At 32.6% G+C, this 20778-nt stretch overlaps 2 long non-coding RNA genes across 2 annotated transcripts in view; both read right to left on the reverse strand.

Annotated features, from left to right (window-relative positions):
- LOC309627684 overlaps positions 1 to 20778 on the reverse strand; it is a 484892-nt gene that overhangs the window by 213975 nt on the left and 250139 nt on the right. The gene's annotated exons all lie outside the window — the stretch shown is intronic.
- Positions 1186 to 15232, reverse strand: LOC309627695. Its single transcript, XR_014243922.1, has 2 exons — positions 13815 to 15232; positions 1186 to 13758 (listed from the first exon to the last, which is right to left on the reverse strand). It is a non-coding gene; the product is annotated as an uncharacterized lncRNA (long non-coding RNA).

The following is a 20778-nucleotide window of genomic DNA, read 5'->3' on the forward strand; positions in this document are numbered from 1 at the left end:
AACATATGGTTACTGACTTACACATCATCCTGTTTCAGTTACAAAATACATATACAGTGTGTTAAATATTACCAAACTATAAGAATATTAGGGGACTTTGAATAACAAGTGTTCTATTTTACTTACTTAAAGTAACATTCAATTGTAACTTATAAACTTAAATACAGTTGATAGTTGACTTTGATCCTGAAACATTTAAACTATCCCTGGTAAGATAGTTTCTCCCCGGTAAGATGGTTTCTTTGCCAATATCATACCTAGAACAAAGTCAAGTTCAGTTGTGTGAACGGCATTCCTTGAGCTGCCATTGCATAACCTGTGATTCCTCAGAAAAAGGTCCTGGTCCCTAGCAGCTAGGTGTTTAGTTCATGCCTGGTCCAAAAAACAAATAACTAATAAAGAACCAGGTCTGTTGAATGACAGCAATACTTATATGGAATAACTGAAATTCATTAAGTAAAATATGATATAGAAATAATGATTAATAGTGCATAGTTTTCAGTATTACATTTGAAGACATGCTATTCGTGGAGCCTGGTATTATTTGAAGAAAATTACCTCATAGTTTCTTTTTAAGAAGGTAACTTAAGATTGAATTTCACAGTATAGGTGTAAGGTATATTGACTATCTTCTTTTAATTCCGCAAGTCCAATTCATTCCAAATAATAGGTTCTACTGATGAAAACTCATTTTCTTATTTCATACAGGTGAAATGTAATAACACCTGAAACCAAGTTCTGGCATACATAAATCAATATTTTCAACTATAAATGTTGTTTTCCCCACAGGTTTTGCTACTTTTAAGAATCATCATGGTTCAAAGTACAGGTTTATTCCTCAGAGAAGCAGGTTATTAGCAACAAAATAATCACCCAGATATGAGTCACTGAACACTGCCGTTTTAGGTTAGCTGTATGTTAAACAGAGATCTATGCAATAGTCCCATAAAGAAGTGCTTATTTACTAAGGGCATGACTAAGGTCATTAAAGTGAACTAACAATGAATTTAATTTTAGACTTCAAAGGAGCAAAATAGTTGACAAGGGGCTAGAATGTTAATGTTATGATAAGGGTATGCTATGGTAAGAAGAGTTAATCTTGCATTTCCTAGGATATGAAGCATGATATATGCTTTCCTTGAGTGATCATTGAGACTTTCAAGGGTTTTAGTTTCCCCCTATCTCTTTATGATAAGACATTACATGAAAATAAAGGCAGCAACAATTTAGAAATGGATTAGGCAGTTATTTATTTCATCATCTTAGTGAACAAATTATGCTGACCTTATTAAAATGTTAAAATATTTGATTAGACCATATGGAGACTATTTGATAATAAACCAAGCTGATTTGGAGAGGAACATTTCTATTTCAATTTCCAGTGCATCTAGGCATATTACTACATGTTCACCTGAGTCTTGGTGGGCATTTGCCCATACTTCCTATAGTTACAAGCTTTGTCCTTTGGACGAAACATGAGATTGGGCAGGAAAGCAGTAAATTCCACTAAGGTTTTTACCTGCCTTCAGAATAGCCCAATTCATAGTGAACAACCATCCTCAGGACTGAGGGAGCTCCTGGGACACTGAAATTTCAGACAGGGAAAGCTTCAAACAAACTAGGATTAGTTTCCCTGATCTTGCTTACTTTATTTTATAAATAAAATATTTAAAAAACAAAATGCCAAGTGAACCAGACAGATAATGTAAGCCTGAGGTAGTTCACCTTCCTGTTCTTCTGTCATTAATAAAATAGACCCACAAATAGTACACTTGATAGTTGTTGGTGATACTACTTATTTTCTCCAGGACCCAGAGACTTTGGTATCTGAAACTTTACTGTTGTGCGTATCAAGAAAGACCTGTGTTGCTGCCTTACCCTACCAGATACCTAGTCTTTATATGAGTGATAAACTCAATAATGCCTCTGAAATAAAGTATTTGTGTTTTTAAGTGAGTTTCTGCCTGAATAAAAAAAAAAAAAATGACTCTAAAGTTGGAATGTGGAACAGTATGGAGAGTCCTTTGAATCAGAGGTTACACACTCCAGCAATAGATCAAGCATTGTTTGGCTAAGAAAATCTATTTTCGCACTAAGTATCTACAGAGATTAAAATAATAAATAACTTGTAGGACATATTTCTGTGATGACATATTCCTGCTTCACAGATTATTTGCAATGTCTTAAAATAAATATAAAGATAACCCTCAGAACACAAGCTCTGGAGCTAGACTGAATGAATTAAAATTTTGGCTATGCCCCTTATCTCCTATATGACCTTGAGCTGGCCAATAACTTCTCCGTGCCTTAGTTTTCTCGTCAGTAAAAGAGATAATAAAAATACATACTTCATAAGTTTGGATGATGGTTAAGTGACATAATTTTTACGGAGTGATTAGCACAGTTCCCAGTCCATAGTAAGTGCTTATAGCTGTACAATTATTACTAAGATTGCCTGTGAGTCACTGGGTGCTTTATCAGTGCATTGACTGCTGTCAAATAGAGAAGTACTGAAGAGCAAAGGTCTTGGTGCCATTACCCATGTTAGGATCCTGGCTCCATCACTTAATAACTTGAGAAAGTAATTAGTGTCTCAGTTTCCTTATTTATAAGTTGGTACTAATCATGAAACCTACCACAGAGGACTGGTAACGAATATGCATGAACTAGATGTTACTATTTCCCTTATTATTGTGTGACCTGGAGGAGAGGAAAAGGAAATATCAATACCAGCCTCCTAATTTGAAAATCTCAGTAGCCTCTGGGGTGGGTTGACACTCTTATTCTGCAAATCTACTGGTAATTATTTCCTTCCAGAAAATAAGGGGCTCAGGCAGGAGTATCAAATGCAAATGAAAATAGGGTCCAAGAAGTAAATGCAAATGAGTGAAACTTATTAGAATTAAGAAAATAAGGAGTGATTCAAACTAGAATATTGGGGAATGTGTGCATAATCAAACAATTAAAGTTAAAAATCAGTAGAATCCTGACCTTTATGAACCAAACCTGTTTTAGGAGCTGAATTCAGCCTACTTGCCACCAGTTTGCAAGCCTCTGTTCATGGCATCTGCATGTTATTTGTTCCTTGTTTTTTAGGTGCTTTCAAACTGCATTTCAGAAAATAATTTTAGCCACTTCAAAAGCAATAACCTACTTTCCAAAATTGTCAACCATATTAAAATCACCAGAATTAAATTATTCATTCTGCTTGCAAAATATTTCATTCTTATGTAATAAAAGTTACGTCTATAAACTATAAATGTATATCTATATACTATGACATATATATAAACATATATACTATATGTTTTAATCATTTAAATATTAAATCTGTAATATGAATATTAAATAATGCATTTCTTTAGGAGCATGGGTCACTGATTTTAGATAAACTAATTATTATTTAAGAATACTGAGAAATAATTCTAGATATAGATTCATATCTACCTTTTCAAAGTTGCTAAATCCTAGAGGAATGGAACTTTTTTTTTACAAATATTGTCAGATTGGTAAAAGAATAATAAGGTTATTAGATGTCCTCTCCCCTGGAGTTAATTTATAAGCATTTACAGATTTTTTTGTCCCATGCTTGTGTGTAGTTATTCAAGTGGGTCTACCATTTGCCCTTTTACAAGGCAACTTACTCTAATAGGACGTTTTCCTAGTTTCAGGCATCACATTTCACCTTCATGATTTTTGCTGTACCTAATTACCAGCTGTAGCGATAGTCCATTAACATTTGTCTTTACATTAGTTATCCTTTTTTGTACTTAAAGTACTTATACAGGAATTAAGGCCTAAGCCTAACACCGTGGACTCACTCTCTGTGTCCATCCCTCTTTGCACCACATTCAAATCATTTGGTCTGGCTTTTGCCCCTTGGGATTCCTAAGCAAGGTGGGCAATGCCCAGCTTCATGCCAGAGAGAAGTGTCTCTAGTGTTCTAAGTCCCTTTGTCTTTGCAGGGGGTCTGCTTCCCAGGGCAAATGACGTCTTCAATATTCTCACCAATGTGAGCTCTCGGTATACCTATTTACTATTGAAATGACCAGAACATGCACTTTCACCTCTACTGAACCACACGTATTTAGACAAATTAGTAGGGGGATAGGGAAGGGTAGTAGAATGCTCCCTCAGGACCCACGGGGGACTGGTTCCAGGACCACCCCCATCCCTGCAAGGTACCAAAATCTGTGAACTCTCAAGTCATTTGTACAAAATGGTTCAGTATTTGCATATAACCTGTGCACATCCTCCCATATACTTTAAATCACCCCTAGATTACTTATAATACCGAATGAAATGCATATGTTATGTAAATGCTTGTTGACACATAGCAAATTCAAGTTTTGGTTTTTGAAACTTTCTGAATTTTTTTTCCAAATATTTTGATCACAGTTGGTTGAATCCGCAAATGGGGAATCTGGTAATACAAAGGGTCGATATATTCTTAATTGACAGTGACAAACAACCTAGTTTCTTAATTGGCCTGAAGCTAATTAAGGGTTGGCAAGCTCCATTTTCTTTTGGCAGCTTTCTTTCTTTACCTTAGGCCTTTCTTAATAATATACAAATTCATTCCATCAAAGCCTTACCCATTTAAATCCCTTGCTATACCTGGATAAAAACATATGGAAATGGGCAAAAAAAAAATCTTCTGAAAAGAGGAGTGCTGTGCATTTTCTGACAGACCCTCAAGGGAATATGATTCCATAGACGTGTGCACTTCAGACTGATTTGCTATTGACTAGGCTATTTTACAATCCTGTATGGTTAAAGTTACAGTAAACCTAAAGCGATAGAAATTTCTCCTGCCCACAACAAGGCAAATGATTCCTGTTCACAGATAAGAATTTTGTCCTCTAAAGAATATACAACTCTGTAAGTCAAATTCTCACGAATACTGGTTTTAATTGATTCTTTTGACTATTCTGGCCCACTGTATTTCTATATGAATTTTAGGATCAGCTTGTCCATTTCTGGAAACAACAAAAACACAAAAAGCCAGCTGGGATTTTGATAGTGATGGAATTGAATCTGTAGGTTAATCTGGGGATTCTTGCCATATTAACAATATTCATTACTCTAATTCATAAACATGGGGCAACCTTCCATTTATTATGGCTTTGAAGATTTTGTCTGCAAAGTCTAACATCTGGCCCTCTTCATTAAGCAGTGTTAATAAGCCTTCATTTTCCCCTATATGTGGATCACGCTTTCCTGTCTCTTTGTATGTCTCACAATTTTTACTTGAAAAATGAACCTTTTAGAAAATACATTTAACAATTCTGGATCATGGTCCCCTAGGCTCCTTCCTTCCCAGGGTTTGATTTTGATGTTGCTGTTTTTCTGGTCACTTCTTTGTTTAGTGACTTGGCTGAAACAACTCTCTGTAATCTATTTCCCCCACAGTGTGAAGTCTCTGATGCACTTCCTCAGATATTTTTCATGTTTTTATATTTTAGCTCTGGAACAACATATGCCATTTATTGGTCAAAGATTGTTGTGCTTAAGACCCTTTAACCAGTTAGATTTTCACCCATTACCATTGAATGTATAATAGCTTGGAGGCTGCTCTCACAGTTCAAGTTTACATTTTTTTTTTTTTTTATCTATTTTCATCTAAGGACTAATAGATTGGATTCTCCCTCTCTGATTACCTTTGAAAGGGCTCAGTCTTGGTCATACACACAGCCTTCCAGACTACAGGGATCTGTGTGATTGTATTTTTAAGTCACTCTTCCTAGGAGTTGCCTCTATGTCAGAATATCATATTGTTCAGCCAGTGTTTGGTCAAGGTTGTGCTTAGGTGAACCCTTTGTGGATCTGTGTGTGGCTCAAACCTGATTGCTCCTGACCGAACACAGCCTTTCCAAACCCCAGTGTTGTCTCTGATCCTACTAGGGCTCCCCCCTCGGGGTTGTCTCTTTCCCTATTTCTTAAACTTCTAGTTGCTCTGTTAGCTTGTTGCAACTAGTATCACCGAGCTATGAATGCACTTTTCCCTAGACTCCCACTTCATTTCCAGTGTTAAATATTGATTATAAATATCTTTGTGTTGAGCTTTACGTTAAGGTAAACATAAATATCTCCCAGACTCTTCAAACTAAACATATTGACATTTCTACTTAGTCTTCTGCCCAGGCCTGCTTACTCTCCTTTTCTAAACAGGTTGATACAAAACCTAACTTAGTATCTGTTTCTAAGAGCTTTACCAGCAATACATTTATTGTAAGTCTGTATATATGTGTATCCCCGCAAGTCTGTTAACTCACCAAGAGCAGAAACTGTCTTTTCAATTTAAGTAAATGAGATCTAACCAGATGAAGGATACAGGCAACAACATCACATTAGACAAACATGGAAAAGAAATGTAAAAGAACATATTTTTAAACTTCCATATTTCATAAATCTATTTCTCTATACCTACATATCTACACATACCTAGAGAGAGAAAGAGACAAAGAAAGAAATACTAAGCAAATGAATAAACTTGTATTTGTATATTCTGGCATTTAGTTGGTGCTCATATTTGTTTGAGCTCTTTCAGGACACCTAGAATATGCATATTTTAGCTCTTAACTAATTTGCTGTAATTATTTGTAGAACCCTGATTTATTTGATTATAAGCTATTTAGGACACGCTTTGTTTGTCTTGGTATATACCTGGGCACTTAGTAAATTACAAAAGTTCATTAGGATACCATAATGCACGTTGCTAAATACATGAATGAGTGAATGAATGAATGAATGAATCATCTCTACTTGTCACTCAGTGCTTTTATTTCTCATAATATATTTAGTATTTTTATTAAGAATACTTTAATGATGAAATTATAGAAACTACCAATATTGCATAATAACAGACAATTATCACAAGCTGGGTTATAATATACAGTTGTTTTTTTTTAAATGGGGCAATACTAGTAAAGTTCATGCCTATTGGCAGGATAAGAATCACAGAATACTCCCTGTCAATGACAAAGTTAAGATATTTAGTTAGATAGCTAATGGAGTGCCTAGAGCAAGTTTTCTTTATTTTTTAAGAGTTATCTCCCCCATAAAATAAAAATAAAATCCTGAGGATTTAATTGTGACTTAAGATCACGTATTTCAGAAAAATAATATTTTCTAACTTATATGCAACCTGATTTATTCTCAATCCTTTTATCCGGCTCCTGATATTTGCTTTTTGCAAATGCTATTTTTTCTTTCTAATCTCTCTAGAGAGTTAACTTGTCTTAAAACCTAAAGATAAATTTAAAAAAATAGAAATTAGTTATACAATTCCATATTTTCAAGTCTATAAAACTTAAAAGGCATTTCATAGAAGACACATTTGCCTGTCACTTGCTTATTTAATGTCTTGATGAAAAATTTTAGTCATAAGTGTATATAAAAAAGTAATAGTTAACTTGAATAATGAATTTTCTAAAGAGTTTTGCTCAGTTTTTTTTTCAAATTTTGCAAGAATATAAAAATTGAAAAATAACAATGCAAAGTTCTACCATATGAACAATTATGATAATTTGAACTAAAAATCCTAGGAATAATTTAATACAGGGAATAGGTATATATTCTTAGTTTGAATTTAATATCAATCAGCATTATCTTAATTCTTAATAATCACAACCTTAGATGACTTTGTTGAAGCCATTTCAAATGCATGCTTTATGTTATAGAAAATTAATTTTCAGAATTTGCACTATTGTTTCCATCACTGATATACTAAAGGATGCATATAAGTGAGGCAAGTTCAAGGAATACGAGCAACACCACAGTTTTAGTAAAAGTGACAGATTGGAGTACCTGGTGATACGTGGTCAGAGGATTACAGATTTCCTGTCTACAAAGGTAAAAAGGGAAATGACAGGTATATTCTGGAAATAAAGGTTATTGATTCTGCACTTTCTAGAAATACCCACATAATATTGGTCAGTAATTAGTATAAAAATACAACAAAGAAGTATTTGAACAAAAGGTGATTTCTACAATACTTTAATATGATAAAGAGAATATTTTTTTATTTAAAAAAATTTCTTCTTTTCCTTGTAAAATTACAAAGATTTGGACTTCAAATTTTTGTCCTAGGTGTTGTATTATTTTGTTTGACTCCCTCCAGGCCTAGAGATGAAAAACTGTAGTATGTATAATATGCAAAAGTCTGCATGGGTCAACTCAGTTGGTGAGAGGATAATTCCAATGGATTTGCAATAGTACAGGGAATCCAAAACCTCAGACAGAATCTCAATAACTAAAGTTTTGTGTATTGGATTCTGCCCCGAGTGCTTTGCATGACGAATTCACATAATAGTCACACAAAATACTAAGTTGCTATTATTATCAACGTATTAGAAATAAAGAAGCTGAGGCATGACACCTTACATAAATTATCATTATTGTAATTCATGTAGTTGTGTTAATAACCTGTGCTCGTAATCACAACACTATATTCATGCTTAAATTATTTCATGCTCTGCTGCCATTAGACAATGAAACCAGTGACATCCCTTTAAACGTTTAAAACAAATTCTAAGTTGCTTAGAGTTAAATCCTTCCTAGTTAGAAGAAGCATAAATAGTTTAAGGGAGATAGATGTAAACTTTAACCAAAGTCACATTTAAATACACTCTCTAATGTTAAGTATATCAAATCCAAATCTCTCGGCTTGGATCCTATAGGGAATTTTTGAGATTTAATGAATGTATCCAAAATTACATTCTTGGCTGCAAATAATAAATAACAATATCCTAATGAAAAGTATCTCTCCAAAATGCTTAAGACCCTTTCAATATAAATATCATTTTTTGGTCACGATCTCAAGCTTGATCATGAAAATACATGAGAAGTTTTGTAGGCAAAGCCCTGCCTGAAATTATTCTTAAAGTTTAGATTTTCAATTCTCTTTCCTGTCCTTTTTTTAATTTTTATTTTTTGGCCTTTCTGATAAATAAGTACCTGTATGCTGCTGTGCATGTAGACCAAATAGTGTGAAATCTATTTCCTTTAAAAAAAAATCACTCAAAAAGATAAATTGTAACCCACATATTTCCTTTCTCAGTCTCCTGCGAGACAAGTTTTAAAATATTACCAATGTGTTTTTCTTTTACATTTATAGAGGTGATTCTGGAATGGACATTAGAATGTAAGACTTCTAACAGCAATGCACATTTCTGAAGGGCTCAGAAGAGTGATATCTATTTGGCCATTTGCATGACGGCAATAAACAAATACCCTTTTATTTTATAATGTTTCAGAAAATATCCAGTGTCTATACACACGTGTGTGTGTGTGTGTGTGTTTGTGTGTGTATATATAAATATATCTGTCATTGTAAGTGTTGGACAAATAAAATACAGTTTTAATTAAGTAGTAATTCAGATATTAGTCTCTACAGATAATAACAACAGAAAAATATAAAGTGTAGATTCTGAAGATTGGCTATTCTTACAAAGCACCACGTATTATTCATAGCCATTGTTTACTTACAATATTTTCACTGTTTTAACCAAATTCCATGGCACTCTCCTCTAAGACAAAGCTATGGAGAACATGTGGCTTCTCATAATCTACACTTCACTTGTATTTTATATATTATATATACATACAATACATGTACCTAGTTGTAAAGATTATTTGGTTCAGATATTAGTAAGAATTATCTGGGGAGAACATCTCTCTTTACAAAAAGAGAGTGATATCATATCTATGGTTAGAGAATGCCTTTACCATCTTATTCTGATAAATCCCCCAACAAGTTAATACATTGTTTTTAGAGTCACAGTTGTAGAAAGCAAACTTATGGTTACCAAAGGGGAAGGGTGGGGAGGGATAACTTGGGAGATGGGGATTGACATATACACACTACTATACATAAAAGATAACAAATAAGAACCTATTGTATAGCACAGGGAACTCTACTAAACACGCTGTAATGACCTGTATGGGAAAAGATCTAAAAAGAGTGAATATATGTATATGTATAACTGATTCACTTTGCTATACACCTGAAACTAACACAACATTGTAAATCAACTATACTCCAATAAAAATTAATTATAAAAAAGTGGTATATAAAAATTTTAAAATGAGCTTTTATTCTTTTTGAGGTGGTTGCTTTATTTTTGTTTTTTTTAAATTTGTATTTTATATTGGAGCATACTTGATTAACAATGTTGTGTTAGTTTTAGGTGTACAGCAAAGTGATTTAGTTATACATATACATGTATCTATTCTTTTTCAAATTCTTTTTCCATTTAAGTTATTACCGAATATTGAGCAGAGTTCCCTGTGCTATACAGTAGGTCCTTGCTGGTTATCTATTTTAAATATAGTAGTGTGTAAGAGATTGACATAAAATGAGCTTTATAACTCTCAATCTCTTTAATTTTTTCCAACTACACCTTGCTTAAGTATTAGCTGTGACAACTCCTATGAATAATCATGTAAATGATAAACTCATGTCAGTGGAAAAAAAGATTGTTAACAATATGTCTGTTATGTAATCTAAAATGGCTTAGAATTGCATTTTGTTAACAGGCTAGGAAGGTAAAGAAATATCCATAAATTCTAATTTATGAATATTATTAAGGCAAGTGAGAGGCATTTGAGGATGATATAAACACTTGTGATATCATTTCTTTTATGAAAAGGTGGTAACTGATATTTCATTCCAGGGTTATCATATTTCATCTTAATACTAATAAGTAAAATAAAAGTAGGGAATTTTGAAATCTGCCAGCGTGGTAATCACAGATCTCAACATATGATAGTCTGTGAAAACATGAATATGAGTCATGTTGACCAGGAACAGTATAGTAGAGTGGTTAAGCATATGGGCTCTGGAACTCTAAATTCTGGTTTTGAATCCTAGCTCTGTCATATAACAGCTAAGTAGCCTGGTTAAAGTATCTTTCTATAACTAAGTAGGAATTATATTAGCACCCATCCTATAAACCGGTTTGGAAATTAAATAAGCAATTAATTCAATGTCTAGGGCATTAAAATTGTTAGCTATTATTATTCTTAGTCATATGCATATATATTTTAGGAGAACTTTGCTTCCATGAGAACAGGAAAGAAAGGTATACAAAATCTGTCATCAAGGAACAAAACATTTCCATGTATGTAAACATTTTCAGAGTTCAGATAAAATCATTAGCCAAAAATAGAGTAAAATGCCCTATCTTGGACACTGTACATATGTGACTATCTATCACATTTACATTGCAAAAAAATTTCCTTAATTCTGTAGAAAAAAATAAGAATTATAACTGAGATATACTCTATTAGAAAATTCTTGCTCCTACCAAATCCTCTGTTGTTGAATCATATCACAATTAAAATAAAATTAGAATTTATTTTATCAAGTCCTGAAGTATAGAAACTGTACAACTTACACAATGACAGTTAGAAATTTTAAGTGTATTCTCTCATCTCACCTCATTATTATCTTTGTCTTCAGAATAAATTAATTTTGTACATTTTTCCTTCTCATTATAATGCTTGTCACAGGAGAGAACAATCAGAATTATAATAATACATAAAGGAGTTGAACATTATGGTAGTGTGCTCCATAACTTTTACATATTTCAAGTTTGTGCTTGATTTTCTTGCAATTTCATTATACCTGTCACATTAATAAAGCTGTAAATATGAACTCAAACACAAGATATCATGGAAGAGACATGTCTTCTCTATTTTCTTATCTTTTTAATGTCACAATAGGGTTCCAAGTAACAAAAATGAAGTTTCCACAAAGATCATATAAGTGTATTAATTATAGAATATAATGCTTTATGTAGGTTAAAAGGGGCAATTTTATGTATTAATATGTGGTATGAATATCAATATGAAGCATATTTAAAACTTGAAGTAAAGAGAAATATAATTATAATCTAAGGAGATCCTGTCATCCTAAAGTGTAAACAATGTTAATGATGATTTTGTAAATACCTAAGAAGCAAAGCAGGAATACTAGCAAATTTTTCACACAACATATTTTACAAGAGATTATGAATTGTAGGAAAAAAAACCTTAATTTTTAAATGTAGTTAAGGAATTTTAAATTTAATATAGTTCAGTAGTTGTAGAAATACCAGATGTAGATCACATTTGGTTCAACATTTTCTCTCCAGTCGGCCATTGTATAAAATATGTTATGTACATTCTAAATTAACATTTCAGGTGACTTGAATGTAGTCCATAATGCAAAAATGCAGGATAATGAAATTTATTCATTTTTATTAATGCTGAAGAGTCATATAACTTAAATTAACACCTTAATAAATTTCAACAATCTAGTTGGTCCATGCCGAAAACAAAGGAGATTAAATCAAATTAAAAGAAGAAATCACTGGCATATATACACAGACATCTCAAGTTCAATTGTTTGTCTCCATATCCATGGGAGTTTGGTTCCCCCTGATACCTGCAGATATCAAAATCCGCAGATGCTCAAGTCCCTTATATACAATGGCATAGCATAGTCAGCCCTAGGTATCTCCAGGTTCTGCAGCTTCTGATCCAACCAAGTCCATCTGTTGATTCAACTAACTTAATTGGCAGTTGGTTAAATCAGCTGATGGGGAACCTGTGGATACAAGGACATATTGTACTTTAAACTTCAAAATTATACAAAGAGAATAGATGAATGTGATGTATTATCATGATTAGGTGCAGTTTCAGTGATGTTTAACTAATGAGAAAATCTGTCCAGTGATCAATTCCATACCTCAAGATGAACTTTGAGGTCATCAATTTCCTGAGCAACTCTAGCATATGTTGTCTACTAATAAAGCTTCCTACAGAATGGGAGAAAATATTTGCAAACGATGTGAGCAACAAGGGATTAATCTCCAAGGTATACAAACAACTCATATAGCTCAATATCAAAAAATCAAACAACCCAATCAAAAAATAGGCAGAAGATCTAAATAGACATTTCTCCAAAGTAAACATACAGATGGCCAAAAGACACATGAAAAGATGCTCAACATTGCTAATTATTAGAGAAATGCAAATCAAAACTACAATGAGGTATCACCTCACACCAATCAGAATGGCCATCATCAAAGAGTCTACGAAAAATAAATGCTGGAGAGGGTGTGGAGAAAAGGGAACCCACCTACACTGTTGGTGGGAATGTAAATTGGTGCAGCTATTATGGAGAACAGTATGGCGGTTCCTCAAAAAATTAAAAATAGAGCTACCATATGATCCTGCTATCCCACTCCTGGGCATATATCCAGAGAAAACTATAATTCAAAAATATACATGCACCTCAATGTTCACTGCAGCACTATTCACAATAGCCAAGACATGGAAACCACCTAAATGTCCACTGACAGATGAATGGATAAGGAAGAGGTGGTATATATATGTCAATACAATGGAATGTTACTCAGCCGTAAAAAAGAATGAAATAATGCTATTTGCAGCAACATGGGTGAACCTAGAGATTATCATACTAAATGAAGTAAGTCAGACAGAGAAAGACAAGTATCATATGATATCATTTATTTATGGAATCTAAAAAAAAGATGATACAAATGAACTTATATACAAAACAGAAATAGACCCACAGACATAGAAAATAAACTTACGGTTACCAAAGGGGAAAGAGGAGGAGGGATAAATTAGGAGTTTGGGGTTAACATATACACACTACTACATATAAAATAGATACCCAACAAGGACCTACTGTATAGCACAGAGAAGTATACTCAATATTTTGTAATAACCTATAAGAGAAGAAGTCTGAAAAAGAATATATATATATATATATATATATATATATATATATATATACACACATATATATGTATATATATATATATCTGAATCACTTTGCTGTACACCTGAAACTAATACAACATTGTAAATCAACTATACTGGGACTTTCCTGGTGGCACAGTGGTTAATAATCCACCTGCCAATGCAGGGGAAACGGGTTCGAGCCCTGGTCCGGGAAGATCCCACATGCCATTGAGCAGCTAAGCCCATGCACCACAACTACTGAGCCCGCGTGCCTAGAGCCCTGTGCTCTGCAACAAGAGAAGCTACCACGAGAAGCCTGCGCACAGAAACGAAGAGTAGCCCCTACTCGCCGCAACTAGAGAAAGCCCGCGCCCAGCAATGAAGACCCAACGCAGCCAAAAATCAATCAATCAATCAATCAAGCTATACTTCAATAAAAAAAATAAAATAAAATATTTAACGTGCAAAAAAACCAAACCAAAACAAACAAATAAAAAACAATGACATACCATCTTTTGCTAAAGTAATTCCCAAAAATAAGAAAGATTGGTGATATACAGTGTGGGCAAGAATGTGGAGAAATAAGAGTGCAAATTGGTACAATGTTTTTGTAATTAGCATTCTCTATTAAACTTTTAAATGCCTCAGAAAAAAAAGACTCCTATGTTTTGAACATCAGAGGGATCAAATTGTAATATATTGTCAAGGACTAGATAATTCTATCCATTAATAATAAATGAAATGATATGATTAAAGTTACCTACCACCTTATATATCACTTTCAGAGTAAAGGCAAAAGCAAAGTTTCAAAATAACTTTTTAGAAGATTAAAATACTATATAAAATGTCTCTGATAGTTGCAGTCTATTTTGGGGGAAAATGAATTCCAAGAGGCAAGATAAGTGATTATATCACATTTTATTCAAAACATATTTTATGTTAGCCTGTTCACATTGTTTCATATGTGGCTCCAACACATTCTTTTCCATTTACTTTTTTATTTAGACACAATACACATATTATATTTTCAAGTTGCCTTATTTCTATATTAATATCTCAGAATTTAACAAAAAGGTATTTGCTTTTTCTTTTTAGATTTGTAATTATATTGTTCCTTCTGTGAATTTCCTCTTGGATTTTTTAAAACACTACTTCTTTTATACATAGCAGCTATATAGAGATAAAAACTTTTGATGTCTTTTTTCTTTCAACATGTAACAAATATTTATTGAACATCCACCCTGAACCAGTATACTCTGTACTTGATATTGAAATTACTTCATTTAGGGATGTAATTCAGAGGTCTAAAATCTAGTTTCTAATAAATAAAATGTCTTAATGACTTAAATCTCATTCTCATAAATAAAATGTTTGAATGTTTTTTTCACGTTTAATATTTAAAGACATACTGGAATTAAAGAGAAAGAGATAGATGACAGACAAATAAATAGATGAAAGAAAGAAAGAAAGAAAGGAAAGAAAGAAAGAAAGAAAGAAAGAAAGAAAGAGAAAGAAAAGAAAGACAATAGAAAGATAGTGATATAGAAAGATGTAGATAGAGATACGCAGATATATAAAATCACCTTTAATTCTAATATTTAATTACTTATTTACTTACTTATAGAGTGAAGGAAGTGGCCTAACAGTTTAGAGTTTACTGTTTGATTTTGTGTGGTAAAAAGTTTACCAATCCTGTTTTGGCTTAGCATTACGTTCTGTGTACTCATGTTTATCTTCATAACTACAAAAATATTTTCAAAATATACACATTTTATGCCTGTACACACAGGATAGCAAATATACTACATATAAGGGAGCAAAACAAAATAATACATGGACTGTACCAGAAACGCACACAAATGAAAATATTAAATGAAATCTTTATTAATAGATACAAGCGCGAATCATAATAATACAGCCTGATGAATTTTTACAAAGTGAATATGCCCATGGAAACAGCAAGCAGAACATCATGGGCATCCCAGAAACACTGTCTCCCACGTGCCTCGCCCCACGCCTGTTCCCTGGAAACCTGCCCACTCAATGGAAAACTTCATCCTGACTCTTAAGACCATAGGCAAGTTTTGCTTGTTTTACGATTTATGTGTAAGATTCATACAGAACATAATCTTTTATGCCTGGCTTCTTTTGCTGAACATAATGTTTGGCGCATTCATTTATGATGTTCATTTTCATTGCTTTGGTAAATATCAAATAGCTCTACAAAGTAATTATCCCACAGCATATGAATCCGGTTGCTCCACAACCTTTCCCACACTTGGTATTTTCTTCTTCAGTTCAGTCATTTGGTCGGGTGTGTACTAGTGTCGAACTGTGAAGTTAATGTGAATTTCCCGGGTGACTAACGATATTGAGCCATTTTTTCTATGTTTATTGGCTGTTTGCATCTGTTCCTTTTTATAATGTCTTTTCAAGACTTTTTCCATATTTTCTTTTTTTGTTCTTTTTCCTTCTTTTTTTACCTATGAATTTGTGAAAGTTCCTTATATTTTCTGCATATTTCTTCATTGGATATATAATACAATAGAAAAACATTATTTCTCTTTACATTCCAAATTTCTACTCTCTTAATAGTGTGTGGTGAGGTACAGAAGTTTTGATTATCTTCTACTCCAAATTTGTACCTTCATTTAACTGGTTCCATTTATTAAATAGACTTTTATTTCTCTGCTGCATATCATGGTCAACCTTGACATATATCAGATGACTGCATTTGATTGCGGCTTCTTCTGGATTCTCCATTGTGCTCTGTTGACCTACTTCTCTTTCCTGGAGCTGCTACTACACTATCTTAATTACCGTAGCATTATAAGAGCCATTGGTTTATCTGGCAGTGTATGGCCTCCAACTTTACTCTTTCACTTCGATTCCCTTGCTGATTCTTGGCCCATTGCATTTCCATGAAATTTTAGAATCAGCTTGTCAATATTCACATTAAAAAGTCTTTCTGTTATTCAACTGGGTTTGCAATGAATCTAGAGATAACTTGAGGAGAGTGAACATTTTTTACAAATATCAAGTCTTCCAATATATGGACATATTATATTCCTCCATTTATTTGAATCTTCTATAAATTTCTCAGGAACAATTTTTTTGTTATTGAAATTTGGCAGAGTTCTTGTTAGATATATTCATAGATATTTGATATATCTTAGTATTAATGTAAACTGTGTTTTTAAACTTTTCAATTTGTTGTTATATAGAGAGAAATACAATTAATATTTCTATATTAATCTTGTATCAGCAACCTTGTTAAATCCACGTATTAATTATTGTTCTTTATATTTGCATATTTTCCATACAAAATCATATTTTATGAAAATAATGACAATTTTATTTATTACTTTTGAATATGAATGTCTTTTACTTAATCTACTTGTCTTAAGCACTAGGATTTATATACAGTGTTCTTTAGCAAAGTAATGATATATCTTCTTTAGTAGTTTTCCAAGAACTTATTTTTCTTAAGTGTGGATAGAGTGACTATTTGACAGAAGGATGGAATAAAATGTAATTATTCAAAAAAAAGAAATAGAGGATAAGGGAACATTAAAAGGTTGAATAAAGAGAGAGATGACAGGTATTAAATCAAACGTATTTTAATTACATTAAAGGTCAATGAGTTTGATACTCTGTATAAAAACTAGGGACATCAACTGGAAAAAAAAAAAGAAAAATCCAGCAATATTATACTTGTAAAGACATGCCTTAAGATCACAGAAAATTTGAAAACATATCAAAATCTGTAAGATGTCAACAAAGGCATGCTTAGAATTAAATTTATACTATATTTCAAAATAGGCATCCTTAAGAGTTTAATACAGTGATCATTTTTACATTTTCCTACTAATACCAGAACCTTAGAACATGTTAACTCTACATATACCATTCTCACTTTTCACCTTTTAAATTATTCTTGATTTTTATGTTACGAATTTTATAGTTAATAACCACATATATTTACTACATGTTTATTTTATCTTTTGTTCTGCACATTTTTCTAATTTTCATATCTCAATGTGACATTATTTTCCGGCAGTTGGACAAGATCTGAACAAATAATTCCCATATATCCTTCATCCATATTCCTCACAGGATAACATATGATCATATTTGATTTATCCTTCTATCTCTCCTTTCATTCCCCCAAACAATTTTAAACTAAGTTATAGGCATGGAAGTTCCTTACCACTAAGCATCTCAGTATATTTTTCTTTCACAAAGGTGGGTGAGGACATTTTTTTAGGTAACCAGGATTTCGTCAATTGTCCTAATAATGTTATTTGGAGCTAAAGAAAACTGAGCATTTTAACTTTTGGTCCCAATTAATCTAGAGCAGTTCTTCAGCCCTTGTTTTTCACAATATTTATCTTTTTGTAGACTATGGGTTGGTTATCTTGTAGATTAATCCTTAATTTGTGTTCGTCTGATATTTCTTCATTTTTAGAGTTCGGTCAAGGATGTGTGTCACAGGCATACAGAAGTGCTGTATCTCAGTTTATCAAATGCTCTACATACCAGAATCTCTCTCTGTATGTATTTTTTCCTGAGAAATATGCACAAAAGTATACAATGTATACATATAAGAATTTTTATAGTAGCAGTATTGGTACTATCCAATAACTGGAAAACAGTAGACTATGAACAGTATAATAAATACAGAGCTGTATAGTAAAGCACTGACAATTATATTAGAATAAAATAAACAAGCTACAGCTACATTCTTTTCTGCAACACCATGAATTTCTAAAACATAATGCTGAGCTATGTAAGCAAAAGACATATATATATATTCAAACTTACTCCCGTGTTTGTATTTTTTTAAATAGCAAAATTAACTTTATGGACTTGTGTATAAGGTAAAAAACTAAGCAGTACAGTGAAATAGCTATCTTGAGAGTCAGGACAAAGGTAACCACGCTTAGAATAGGATTGTGGGAACATTTGTTTGCTACCAAAATTCTATTTATTTTCCAGGGAAATGGTTACATGGATGCTCGTTGTATAAGTATTTGTTTAGCTATACATATATGCTCTATGTACATTTGTCATTGTGCATGATATTTCATAATAAAAAGTAAAAGTTTCAGAATGTCAATCTGAATAATTTTCAAATGTCTATGAAATCTTGAAAGTGTGAAAACATATATAATTATTTTAATTTCAACAGTTATAAAGAAAATTTGTCTTAAAATATAGTATGAGGGAGGAACTAATTCCCATATTAGGTACAGAATTAAAGTATCTCTACCTTAATAGTTCTGTTTGTAAAGCAAAGTAATAATAACACCATTATTTTATTTTTGTTAATAAAAGCATAATAATAAATGATAATTGATTAGAACTTTCCAAATTATGGTGTCAAATACAAGTATCTATGCTGATCTCCACATATGGTTCTGTAAAACTAGCAGCTTGAAAAATATGGAGAATGGAATGATCAAAGGATGACACATGCCACAGTTCCAATTAAAAGATTTCTCTATAGAGAAAAATGATAATTGCACATATGACAGAAGCAAAATGCAACAACAGTTCCCTGATTTTATACCCTTATAGTTCACAACAAATCCTAGTCAATTTCTAAGTATCATTTAGGTCAATGACGTGACCCAAGGCTCTGAAGTAATTAATTTTAACCCCTTATACAGCTAAACACTTTATACAGAAAGATACTTGTCATATCCTGAATCGGACCCAATGAGTGTGAAATTGCTTTTAGTGAGAATATCACAAGAAAGACTTTTTACCACAATTTTGAAACCATTAAATACGTTTAACATAGTCTTTTTCACTCTTTCATTCACTTCGGGTAAAGATATTACAGTTGACCCCTGAACAATGCGGGGGTTAGGGGCGCTGACCCCTGAGCAGTCAAAAATCTAAGTATAACCTTACAGTTGTCCCTCTGTATTCACGGTTCCACATCCGCGGATTCAACCAATCACGACTGGACTGTGCAGTATGGTAGAATTTACGATTGAAAAATTCTCAGTATAAGTGGACCTGTGCAGTTCAAGGATCATGTTGTTCAAGGGTCAACTGTATTTCTAAATATCTGATAATGATTCAAGAACAAAGATGTAAGGCTACCCCTATTTTGTAATAATCAATTGACATTTAGTAAACATTTTGTAATAAAATATTGTTAGATAAATTAATTACCAAAGCAATGAGTTAGAAAAAAATATAATATTTACTGAATTGTCCCAGATCTTATTTGCTAGATCTACATTCTACTTCAAGCTATTTATGTGGAAACTTCCATTGTAATTAGCGATAGTTACAGATGAGTATATAATGGGAGAATTTAGCCTTTGATTTCTCCAAACACTGCACTTATAAGGAAAGCTTCTTACAATCAAAATGAAGCTCATTATCTAATTAGAGTACAGAAATTGAACAAAGCCCCAGACCCCCTTTGGTTGAACTTATAAATTGTTTTCCTTCCTAAGACTGCTTCATCACTGTAAGTTATAATCTCAAATGGAACATCAATAAATCCTTCATGGTAAACAAAAATATAAGAGTAGGAAAAATTCCACACTATAAAGAGTGTGGTTTTATTATACTTTATTTTTACAGTCAAGACTTTTTTTAAAGACATCTATTCTAGGTCCCATTTTTACTTTGTACATGTAAAAACAATAATGCATTTTCCAGTTCACCATACCTGTTGATGACTTTACAAAGAATCATAAATCAAGAGCACTGCTGGAGGAGACGCAAATTAGATTAACACTGTCATATCATTATCTTTACGTTCATAACTTGACTGTTTTCAGCACATTATTTCCACTTTATTACATAGTCTGAAGAGTCAGATTCTCAGAAACTGAACATAAGTCTCTGAATCCCTGTTTTCTCTCCTTTTAGGTAGGGTAAGAAGGGATTTAACAACCCTAACTCTAAATACAATGTGTATTCTGAATTCTTTTGTGGCTTAACTAGACTGGCTTCTAGCAGGGGACACGGGTTCGATCACTGGTCCGGGAAGAT

This window comes from Balaenoptera borealis (genome assembly GCF_965194805.1).
Source record: "Balaenoptera borealis genome assembly, chromosome: 4".
Lineage (NCBI taxonomy): Eukaryota > Metazoa > Chordata > Mammalia > Artiodactyla > Balaenopteridae > Balaenoptera > Balaenoptera borealis.